Genomic DNA, 12,382 nt, shown 5'->3' with positions numbered 1-12,382 from the left:
TGAATGTGAGCTGGCAGTATGCATTTGCAGCCCAAAAACCAACCGTATCCTGGGCTGCATCAGGAGGGGTGTGACCAGCAGGTTGAAGGAGGTGATCCTGCCCCTTTACTCTGCTCTTGTGAGACCTCACTTGGAGTATTGTGTGCAGTTCTGGTGTCTTCAACATAAAAAGGACATGAATCTGTTGGAACAAGTCCAGAGGAGGACCATGAGGATGATCAGGGGACTGGAGAACCTCCCGTATGAAGATTGGCTGAGAAAGTTGGGACTGTTCAGCCTGGACAAGAGAAGGCTGCGTGGAGACCCCACAGCAGACTTCCAGTATCTGAAAGGGGCCCTCCAAGAATGCTGGGGAGGGACTCTTTGTTAGAGACTGTAGTAATAGGACAAGGGGTAATGGGTTAAAACTTAAACAGGGGAAGTTTAGATTGGATATAGGGAAGAAATTCTTTACTGTAAGGGTGGTGAGGCACTGGAATGGGTTTCCCAGGGAAGCTGTGAATGCTCCATTCGTGGTGGTGTTCAAGGCCAGGTTGGGCAGAGCCTTGGGTGAGATGGTTTAGTGTGAGCTGTCCCTGACCATGGCAGGGGGCTTGAAACTAAGTGATCTTACAACCCTAAACATTCTATCATTCTATGAAAGTTATCATTTATTCATCAAGAATATCAGTTTTTTCCTACATTTCTCCATGATCTCATTCATTACTTCAAACACCCATTTTCTGTTGCTGCCTCTACTGAACCAAGTTCTACTCCTGCATGTCTGCTTGAATTTTTCCAAGTTACATGCTAGAAAAGGATAACAACATGCCTTCTTTTAGTAATATTTGTTTAAAATTGCCATCAAACCCAAGTAAATTCACAGCTTAAAATATTTTGTTTTATTTGCATCTTCTGCTATCATTATTTGAGACATAAAATACTGCTATGTTTGGAACACAAGTTTGAGCTTTCTAAAGTTCCTACCTTTTTTTTTTTTTTTATTGGTTTACTGTTGACAGCCTTATCACTGGAGTTTTTACTTCTTCTGTAGCCAGAATAGATACTTTTTTCCTTCCCTTTTCCAAATCCTAAGCCTTCTTACAAGTTAACAGGCAGCTATGTGAAGACTGTAATCTGGGGAGCCAGCACACAGTCTTCACTGAGAATCCTAAAGTAATAATAAGTTGATGTGTGTGGTCACACGATAGGTGTGGGTGAAAATAGTAGGCTACATGACTTCCATTGACTTACTCTGTATTGTGAAGGTCTCTAAAGTAAAGGAATTATAAAAGATGCTGACAAAGATTATAACTCATGTACTAAGATCATCAATCCTTTTCCTGTGCAGTGAGTCTGGAGCCACAATTTCATTTTGCCAGGCTGTGATGTATGGAAACAGATCTTTTGTAAGAGATTCTTGTTGAATTTCCAGGTTGTATTTTAGTGTTTGTAGGGAGTATTTTTCATAGTTTAGTGGGACGGCTGAGCATCAGTACCTATTCTGTTTCCTTTGTAAACTCTGAGAGCACAAGAGAAATGAAAAACCTGCCACAGAAGAACAACTTAGGAAGCCTCTTGTGCGAGTCATAGCTCTCTAGCACAAAGCTGGGCAGATACCCACAGATCTTTGTCAACCCTGGTTAGCTACAGAGTCATTATATTTTGTGAAAATGTACACAGTCAATTAAAATCGTTCCTTCTCATTTGCAATGCATAAGCCTCTCCCGATGGCTGTTGACCCCATCACAGTCTGACAAGAACACACTATGGGGAATACATCCTCCAATTTTACAATACATTAAACACAACACCTTCTAATCCAGTTTACCCTGCTTTTGGGAAAACAACTCTGCTTGTCTTAAACTAATAGAAGTAATTAAAAAGCTATTTAGAAACTTTCCTTATCCCTTTCTATATGTCCTTCTGGCAAGCTTCAAGGGGTGACCAGCTGCAGAAGACATTATGAGGTGACTTCATTAAGCAGTTGTCTTTCCCATGACAAAAAATTTCCTGAGGAAAAGGGAAAATACTTTTGTATTAATTTTGAACTGTGAACTGCTGCCTTTCAGCACCTTATTGCATCATGGATTTAAAAGGATAGCTGAGAAGGCAGCAGACACACTCCGAATGGGAGACTGTTCAAGATGACCTCCAGACCAACTTTTGGTGTCTTTAATTCTATGAAATATTATCACACCAAGTCTCCAAGCTGATGTATCTGCCCATAAAGGAATCTAGTTAGCAGCAAAATTCAGAAGCTGAGCAGACTTCCCAAAACAGTAGTTTTCTTGATCTCAGATCCTCAGAATATATCACCTAATTGCCTCCTATCCTCAGCTGTCATTTTTAGTCCTTCATGCTAAAGTTCTAACTGATCTCAGAAATATTCTACTCATTTTTCTGCAAGCATCTGTCAAATCATTGGACTTTATAGCATATTAGAAAGCTTTTTTATAAGGGTCAATAACCCTTTCAGGCAGTGCTGAAGAAATATAAGCAGGAACATGCTAAATTGCAATAGATCCCAAATGACATATTTTGCACTTTCAAAAGGTGATTCACAATTTTCTAGCTCCTCAGCTGGGATGTTTTAAATTGGTACTGCAAAATATTTGCCTTTTACCACCCAGATGCTCACCTCAGCCCTGTTACACCTGCAAAAAGGAGAAAAAAAGAAAAAAAAAGAAAGAAAAAAAAGGTAGAAAAAAACAGGATGGAAAAGGAAGCATAAACTTGGAAAGAATATGGGAAGAAGTGAGAAACAGAAAAAAAATTAAAAAAGTAGCAATGTCTGAAAAGCAGCTCAGGTAAAAAAAAAAAAAGGCAATGAAAATAGGAAGAGAACTGAGAGGGTGAATAGAAATGCAGAAAAACTAATGCAGGAAAACACTGCCTTATTGTAAATCTTTTTTTTACTAGAGGAAGTATTTTTTTCTGTATATATTAATGCTCTGTATTTTATATCAAGGTGATTGAGAAAATATTCAAGCAGTAGCAATATGTCTTAGTTCCCACTGCCCATGTGTACTCACTGTTGGTTTTTTTTAAGTTTGAACTGCTTGGCTATATCAGAACATCCAGGAATTATTTGTAGGGAAGTTTTTCCTTAGAAATTTTAAAACAAGCAGGAAATGGTACATAGCAAGGTAGGAGGAAGAACTATTACTTTTATATCTTAAAGATCCCAGTGTTATGTACTTCAAGAAAGCCTAAGATTTCAGAAGAAAAAGCTTGGGCGATATTTTTAATTTGTATGAGTATGTTGTGAAATAGATTAAAGAATACGGGGCCAGATTTCTTTGGTTCCACTTAAAGGCCAAGAGACATTGGGCAGTTTAAAGTTCAGCAAATTCCACTTAAGCCTCAGGATTTTGTTTTTTTTACTTTGAGGGTGGTCAAAGCTCACTGGTTAAACAGGGAAGTTGTGCAGTCTCCATTGTTGGAGATGTTCAAAACATGACTGCAAGGCCAAGGAATAAAAAGGCTAGATTATACATCTTTAGAGTTCCCTTGATGCTGTGACACCAAGACAATGAGAGAGACCAAGCCTGTCTGGTCTCAAGCAGATTAGGACTAGAGATGACTGGAAAAGAAGCAGGATGGAAAAGGAAAAAGAAGAGAAGGGCAGGAAAACAGACTGCATGAGGAAGGATATTTGGATTTGGATAGATTTTCAGAGCATTTCTAAGAGGTGATTCAAATAAAGTAAAGCTCCTGCGAAAAACTATGTGATGATACTTGACAAAGATATAGTACTTTAAAGGAACAGAGTATCTCTGATTTTGTTTCAGGGAGCTGCAAGGACAGGGTTGTTGCACGAGTAGGGCTGAGCTGGGAAACAAGGGTGGCCAAATGAACAGCAGGAGACAGATCTTGAGATAAGAGTGGAGACAAGTCTACAACAGGACCAAGTTCTACACAGGAGGCAGGGCTGGAGATAAATTACATACAGTCTATTAAATGTCCATCAGAAAAGATGGCCAGAGAGTGGACTGGAGACAAGTACACTTACAGCATAGTTTAGGCAAGGAAACAAGGCTCAGGTCTGAACTTAAATGGGCCAACAGTCTGTGTATATGTGCATGGACATTCCAGATCAGGTTAGTCAGGGCAACTAAGGCCCATTTGTGCACACAGGATCCCTACATTTTGAGACTTTATGGGTTTGGTGCTGGGTTTGAAGCCTTAAATTTCTTTAAACATTGGGTGGGATTTCCCAGATCCTTAAAAGAACAACCAATATGTAGTCATTCTGTCTTACAGACATCTACCTTGATCATCAGTATGATTAATGTTGCTAGAATACTTATGATTAATATAAATTTTGTTACTGATGGTAGATCCTTGAGAACAATACAGACAAGGGTCTCTGGTTTTAACCTTATGAATCAGAGTTTATCCACAGTCCGTTGTTCAGCATGTATAAAACATGCAGTGCTTAGTCAAAATAAAGACTCATGAGGGACTAAGGCACATTCCATCGAACAACAGCAGAATTTTTACCTACTGTGCTCTGTATAATATCCATGGAGGGTGCATGAACTGGGATTATTTTCAAAATTAACTTGAGTATCTTTTCACTGCACCATAAAAAAGCACATCCACCACAATGGTCACCTTTTAGAACATTTCAAGAGCCAGTATTAAAGTGAAGAACCACTGCGAGACCAAAGAAAATGTAGGTAGTATATTATTTAGTTCCATTATCTGTACAGCTTATACTGCATGTGCATAATATTATTGTCAGGACTTTCTTGCTTGATTCATTTCCAAAATAAAAGCAAGCCTCAGGCAGAACACCAGCATAGAGAATTTCATTCCCAGCCTTTACATTGATAGAGTATGTAAAACTGGCCTACAACAAAGGCTATCGTGGAAAAGATCTGATAAAATTAAGCAATTTCAACAGCCACCCTCCCCTAATATTTCAGTTGGATTTATGATTTGAAATCCTCAAGCTTCAATTTATTGCCTTATTTACTGAGCAGAAACAATTTGGGGTAATAATACAGTAAAGTTCTGCTTATATAGTTTCTCAGTATTAACCTCATCAAGGAATTTTAACTCTAATGTTGGAAGCCAAATCACACAAAAGGACAATAACTTAAGACCTTTTATTTTCCTGTCGCTCCATTCTCTTTGAATCTTCTAATAAGGATGGAATTCTGGACCAGCTTTTCTGATTTGAATAATACCCACCTTATGTCAATGCTTTCACCAAAACTGAAACCTTTTAGAGAAGTAATAAAGAAAAATAAAAATCAAGTCATAATGCCTTTCAATCATCTAGTGCAAATGTCAGCTGAAATTGAATGAATGAGTTGGAGGAAAAGCACAGGCATCTTTTGAGTTATATTGACTCTCTTTTCTGACATGAAAACATTAATACAGTTAAAAAATGGTCATGCTGAAGCAAGAGTAGGAGTGAGAGATGTCAAAATGAAGGCAAGGGTATATTGGCATATTGTTGTGGTAAATCTGCATGCTCTTTTTCATATCTGCACAGAAAATAATTTGTTCATTTTTAGAAGGAAATCCTCTCAACGCATGTTGAAACAGATGATAGTGACTTTAAGAAATATTAAGTAAAGGACTCAGTGAATTATGTGACGAACACTAGCAACATCATATGGTTTTGAAAAACAAACTCTGTGTAGCATGAAATGCTTAAGAGGTGTAATGCTCCCCAGATGCACCTGAGGTAAGAAATTAATCCTAAAAGTATAACAGGAAGTGACTGGTGACTCATTACCTAACACCAATGAAATTAGCATTAATATTTCCTATGCTAAAGGTGTGGTAACAAACTTTAGTTTTATAATCCATTTAAAGTCAATTAAAATGTCAGTTAATAACGAGAATTAATTGTTATACAAGCATGCATCCACTCAAAGGTTACATTCAGTGGCTCCTCCTCTGCCCTTCTGGTGTTCCATTCACTGAGGTGATTATTAAGTGCTTTGTGGCTCCATCTATTATGAACATGGAACTGCTCTATAATTCTTTCTGCATTTAGATCTGGTTCACTGAGAAGTTTATTATTCTAATTCACAGATTTTATTCAAATCAGCAGCTGATAGGTCAGAGTAAGGAACAGTTAGGGAAGGTTAGCTCGAACTATGTCACTCCTCAGTTGTTTCTTGACAGCAGCTAACCCACCAGCTTTGAATATTTGGCCTCCATTCCTGCCGGCCTACAACAGTATTTAAACTATGAATGGAAGAAGCACATAATGAATAACAAATTTCAAGAGAACTATAGTTAGTTTATGAGGCAGTAAAATAGGACCACTTTGAAGGAACAAAAATTGAATCTGAGACCTCTCAAAAGTACCTCATGAAGTTTTTAGGTGTTCTTTCTTGTAACAGACAAGTTTGAAGGACTTAAAAAAAATTATCTCGTGCTTTGCCTCCATAAAGAAGAAAAACAAACTGAAATTTTGTTTTAAGAAAACTGCTTTATTCTTATATTTCACTTATAGCAGTGCAAGAAAACATGCTTTGACCCTCCAAGGAGGGAACTGTTATTGCTGCAGTCCAGAAGCCAGCCTAGGAACTTGAAAACTGGCAGAATTCCACCAAGGAACAGGGAAAGGCAAAACTTCATCCATGTAGGAAGATAACATGAATACAAGAACTAAATATGAATCCCATCACCAATCAGTTTCACATAAACTCTCGACATTTTCTGGATAAGAAAATAGTATTTTTTATTATTATTATTAAAGGCTATATTTTATAGAGAGATATTACTATTCACATCATGCATTTACATACAGGATTTTACTGTAACTGAATATTGAATTTTCAAGGACAAATTTGACACTTGCATGAGTGCTAAAACGATGAAACATGGCCCAGGCCCCCCTACTACTTCATTCCTTTCTGGTTTCTTATGCTGCCTTGTACCTGATGGTAGCTTATCAACTCAGCATGCTCTGAGTTGCTCCATATGGATCAATCTTGTCCTTTCCACTCTGCTCGAAAGAGAGTTGTATGTTTTATTCATGATGGTTTTTTGTCTTACTGTGTATTTATCCTAGAGGATGTGAAATTGAAGAACACCCCAAACTTGAAACAGAGGCTGTGGAAGTTAGGAAGCTCTAGTGTCCAGCTACAATTTGGGACCAGCCTTTCACAGTGCTTTGCTTCCCTCACAGGTGACTTCAATCATTGCTACAAACAGTGCTGTTGTGTCTGAAGGGGTTACTATGAAGATTGCTATCTGCTATTTTAAAACTTTGGGACATCTGCATACATTGGGTCTAGGTCACTCAGTGGCTTATAAGTGAAACCTTGAATTCAAGAGTGAGGAGAAATGCATAAAATTCACAGTAGCCTGCAAAGCAGAAGACTTGCAACATTTTCTGCTGTAGGAGTTCTACTGTAGGAAAAATCTATTCTTAATGGCAAATGTAACCTGAAAAGTCTACACACAGCAATGTGTTGAAAATCAGAACTGAACATTTCTGTCTCTGGTTTCAGGAGATATTCTCCACTCTTGATACTGTTACCTTTCTCCTCTCTTTCCTGCTTTTCATTTGGCTGTGTCTTAAAGACATACAAGCCACAGTTGGTCGGGTTCCCCAATTACTCAGTTAGAACTTTTCAGTGGTTCTTGTAAATTAATTTGTTCAATCCTAAAGTCTGGCTATATAAAATAAATATGTACTGTATAAAATTATTATTTCTATTAAAGCAAAATAAGCAATACTGAATATGAAACCCTTTGATGCAGTGTTCTGTTCCAACATTTTAAATTACTTGGAATCCATTAGGGCATTTCACTTTGAAGGTTCATGTATATAAAATGCATTATTAACTTACTAAATGTTATTGAAATGTACAGTTAAAATAAAGTGACTAACAGAATACAGACAGTGACTCTAAACTCAAATTGTCCTTCCCATTATAAAGTAGTGGTTTACCTTTTTTTACAGATTATAGGGGCGCTTAGTTTAGCAACTAAAATTTTTTTGTTTATAAAGGGAATAGTTTACTTTTCTCTCTCAGGTAAAAATGTTAATTCATGGTAAAACCTTCCAAGCACTTAAGAAATAAAGAATGAATTTGAGACAAAGAGATTAAAATGTGCTTCAGCATTTTTAATATACTGATGGTAGTAGCTAGCTACAACAGCTATGATTTTTGTGGAAAATCATGTAAGTGTCTCAATTCACAGTGACATCCACAATACACAGGAAAGCAACAGGCCAACAGGAATGTTGGACCTTGTGAAGTTTTAGTTTAATCTTTGCAGTAAAGGAATGCTGGCAAGCAAAAGTGAGATAGGTTATGCAGTTACCTGCTCTTCTAAGAGTGCTGAGCAAGCAATTATTACACTTGTAACTAGAGGTACATGTAAGCTACACCTAACAGATATCCATGCACATGAACCCTGTCTATGCTCCAGATATATTAGGGGCAATATCTTTTCTCTTTTTTTTTTTGAGGGAATGGAATCTAGTTGAGTAATAAGAAAGGTAATTTAAAACTTTATAGGAAGGTTCCTGCTGACAACTGACAGTGCTGTAGGAAGCTTACACTCACTCTCCATTTTGTCTGGGACAGGATGTAAAGGGTGGCCAGAAACCACAGTTTACACAAGTTTTCAATTACCTGAAGCCAAAATTCTGAGATTCTCTCATAGTCAAAAAATGGACCTGATTCCTTGTTTTAATCTACATTAATTCCTTTTAATCAGTAGATCAGTACAAGTCTTCCCACAGTCTTCAGTGTTCCTTAAATCAAGTCTTAATTAGTATAAATAAATGCAAATATAAATATATCAAATATATATCATCAAATACATACAGATACATCAAGCTGGACTCAGTGATCCTTATGAGACCCTTCCAGATCAAGATATTCTATCATACTATATACAAATAAAAAGTAACTCAAATTTTGAAGTTATTACATGACTTCAGATCACCTAGTGCTAGGTGTGTACTGATTATCTTGACAAATTGACCTGAATCCTTTTGAATTACCACTGATGTAACTCTATGGGAACAGGACGTGAGCTTTAACTCTCTGTACCCCCCTCAGATTATCATGTTTGTTCACACGGACAGTTTTCAGACTTTGGGCAAGTAAACAAACTTCTTTATGAAAACTTGGTTTTGGTTCTTTCTATGTAATCAAATCTTCATAATCCCCTAACTTCACTTTTCTTTGTGAATCATCGGCAAATCCTCTTTCAAAAAATCTCTTCTGCCTGCAAAGCATTAGATTTTAGAAAGGATGCAAATATCATTTCTATGCTGATATATGATCTGAATGTCACCTTTGTATATATTTTGTTTTGTGTTTACATTGGGGTTAGTGCTAGAAAGAAGCAACCACAGGCCTGTATATGTACAATAAAAAGAACAGTGGCTGACTCAATGAGCTTACAGTGTAATCAGTGACATTTCTTTGCAAGTATATGTTGATGATTGGCTGTATTGAAGAGGTACATGTTAATATGTAAAATCAAAGAGGGAAAGCCTGGCATTTCTTGTATATATTTGAATAATTCAAGTAATGCAATTTCACTGATCAGTATCAGTTCACAAGGAATTCAAATCAAATCAAGGATTTTGGGTCACCCAGGAAAATGTGCTAAGTTTTACTCTTCCCTGCATTGATACATGTAATTATGGAAAGAATTATTTGCAATTCAGAGGTCTACATCTATTTTTATTTTGCAATATTAATATTTCATGTAAACTTCTTTATAACTCACTTGATCTGATATTTGTCTTTCATTCTTAATAATTTGCTTACAGCTTTATAATCTGTTAATAACACTGCCAGTTCCCAAATTTATGCCTATCTGAGCTCTTCAGTGATCTTTGCATATGTAAACCCTAGCTAACCATACAAATGTTACAATCAGGTAAGTAAAGCTATAAATTTCTTGACAGCTTTGATATCATTAGCTGTATTTATGATACTGTTGCAGGAGCTGTTATGCATTTCAGACTTGAGAGTTGGTGGTAATTGTACAATACACCAGCCAGGAATATGTTTTGTTAAATCAAGACTCGATTGAAAACCAGTTCAGAATAGCACAGCATCACAGTACGCTAGAGATTGGAAGGGATCTCAAAAGATCCTCTAGTCCAATCCCCCTACCGGAGCAGGAACACCTATAGATTTATCTTGAACTCCTATATATTTATCTTGAATCTTGGAAAGAAATAAAGAATCTCTATCGGTTTTACTATCGATAGTAGTTAAGAAGACATCCACAACCTTCAAAGGTTATCTTTTATCTTTTTAGCACCTCTAGTTTTCTTAACTTTTGATTTTTAAACAGAACACATGGGCAACCTATGATTAAAGAAAAAAATAATACTTCTTTCAAGAACAGATGCTACCTATTCACAGAGATTACCTGTTTAAATAGAATGCATTCCCAAATGACACAGAGGAAACCAAGTTCTTAATCTAAAATAAGAAATGAAGAATGACAAATTTCAGGGTTTATAGGGAGAAACATTATGCAAGTGCCTCATCATAACGTTTTTAGTATTTGAAATGTGAAAAGCATTGCTTCCTCCATCATCAGTGACCTAAATTACAAGCATAGCATTTCTGTATCTTCATGGACAGCTCTACCTTTACAAAGAGTAAAAAAATCTGATGAAAAGAGCAAAAATACTCTTAATTCCACGTCTTTTTCACTGTAGTTAAATACAATTGCTCTCCCCGTGAATATGATTACATGTAGAAAATATCAAACCAAGAGTTACATTTCAAACAAAAAACTTTAATAATTTCAATTTTAATTAATTTACTAATTAAAAGCCCTCACTATCTGCAGACACCATTCATTTAGAAAGAAAAAATGAGAGCAGGTTTAATAGGACAGAAATAGCGCAGTCATAGAAACTATAGTTAGCTCAAGCTGCTTTGAAAAAGACAGTCACCATCATAGTGACAAGATGAAACAATGAGAAAAAAGATAGAAAAAAAAAATCACCAGGACAAAGAAAATAGTATCTGCTTTACTGTTGTGGTTTAAGCCCAGCCTGTCAATTCAGCCATGCAGCCCTTGCTTACACCCCCCCCCCTTCATTTCCCCACTCTCAGAGGGATGGGGAGGAGGTTCGAAAGAATGTAACTCCCACGGGTTGAGATAAGAACAGTCCAGTAACTAAGGTATCACACAAATCACTGCTGTTACCTCCAATAACAATAATGATAAGGGAAATAACAAGGGGAGAGAATACAACCATTCACCACCTGCTGACCGATACCCAGCCTGACCTGAGCAGTGATCTAGCCCTTCCGAGTAACTGCCCCCAGTTCTACATCCTGGGCATGACGTGCTGTGGTATGGAATACCTCTTTGGCTAGTTTGGGTCAGTTGTCCTGTCTCTGCTTCCTCCTGGCTTCCCCTCCTCCCTGGCAGAGCATGAGACTCACAAAGTCCTTGGTCAGAATAAACATGACTTAGCAACAACTAAAAACATTGGTGTTACCAGCACTGTTCACAGGCCAAAAATCAAAACAGCAGCACTGCACCAGCTCCTAAGAAGGAGAAAAATGACTGCTACTGCTGAACTCAGGACATTTACATTTATAAATTTTGACTATCTCTTGGCTATTTGAGATTAAGCAAGTAAAATTTTTGTCCACTATATATAATTGTTCTAAGCAAGTTCACAAAATACACAAAATATGAAAATAAAACCTCAAAAGATTCAAAATGAAAAGTGAAGAATGAATAAGAATCCTCAATCTGAGGAGATGAATTCATTGATCTTTCTTAAAAAAAGTAAATGCATTTTTATGTTATCTTGCAAGTTTGGATATTTATAGAATGTAATTTTTCCTTAGTTAATAGATGTAGGAATTCTAGCAAATGCAAAAGCATTATCCTGTGGCATATCAAAGACGAACTCCAGTTCTGGTGAAATCTGAAGAGCTCCATCACGTGTCTCACATTCCTTTTTTAGTCCACCAAGTGCTAAGCAGCAATTTTCCACTCTCCTACTTCCCTGTCATCCTGACTCAGCAAAACCACCAAGGGTCACAAACATTCACATGGTTTGGTCTGTTCTTGACTTGCATCTCCTGCTTTATCCTGCAAACCCCCTGCTTTGCCTCACCAACTGATCTCTACCCCTCAGTATTCTCTTCGCTGTTCCCAAGGCTTAAGCATGACCAGGGCAACAGCACCTGGTGTTTTCCCCACTGTTCCCAAGGCTCAAACCCGAACAGGATGACAGTGCCCAGATCCATTTCGTTAACTGCCTCTGTCTCTTCACCCACATTATCCAATGATGCTATTTTTTTATTTGTAAATAAGTCAAGAGTAGGCAATGAATTGAACTTTGACATATCCCTTGACAAAATAGACTTGCAAGGATTTCACAGAACTGATTAAAAATATCAACACAAACCTT

This window comes from Neopsephotus bourkii, unplaced genomic scaffold (assembly GCF_033783945.1).
Source record: "Neopsephotus bourkii isolate Nb327-2 ecotype Australia unplaced genomic scaffold, CSIRO-AGI_Nbou_v1 NB_1508, whole genome shotgun sequence".
Taxonomy (NCBI): domain Eukaryota; kingdom Metazoa; phylum Chordata; class Aves; order Psittaciformes; family Psittacidae; genus Neopsephotus; species Neopsephotus bourkii.
Note: the sequence above shows the minus strand (reverse complement) of the source record.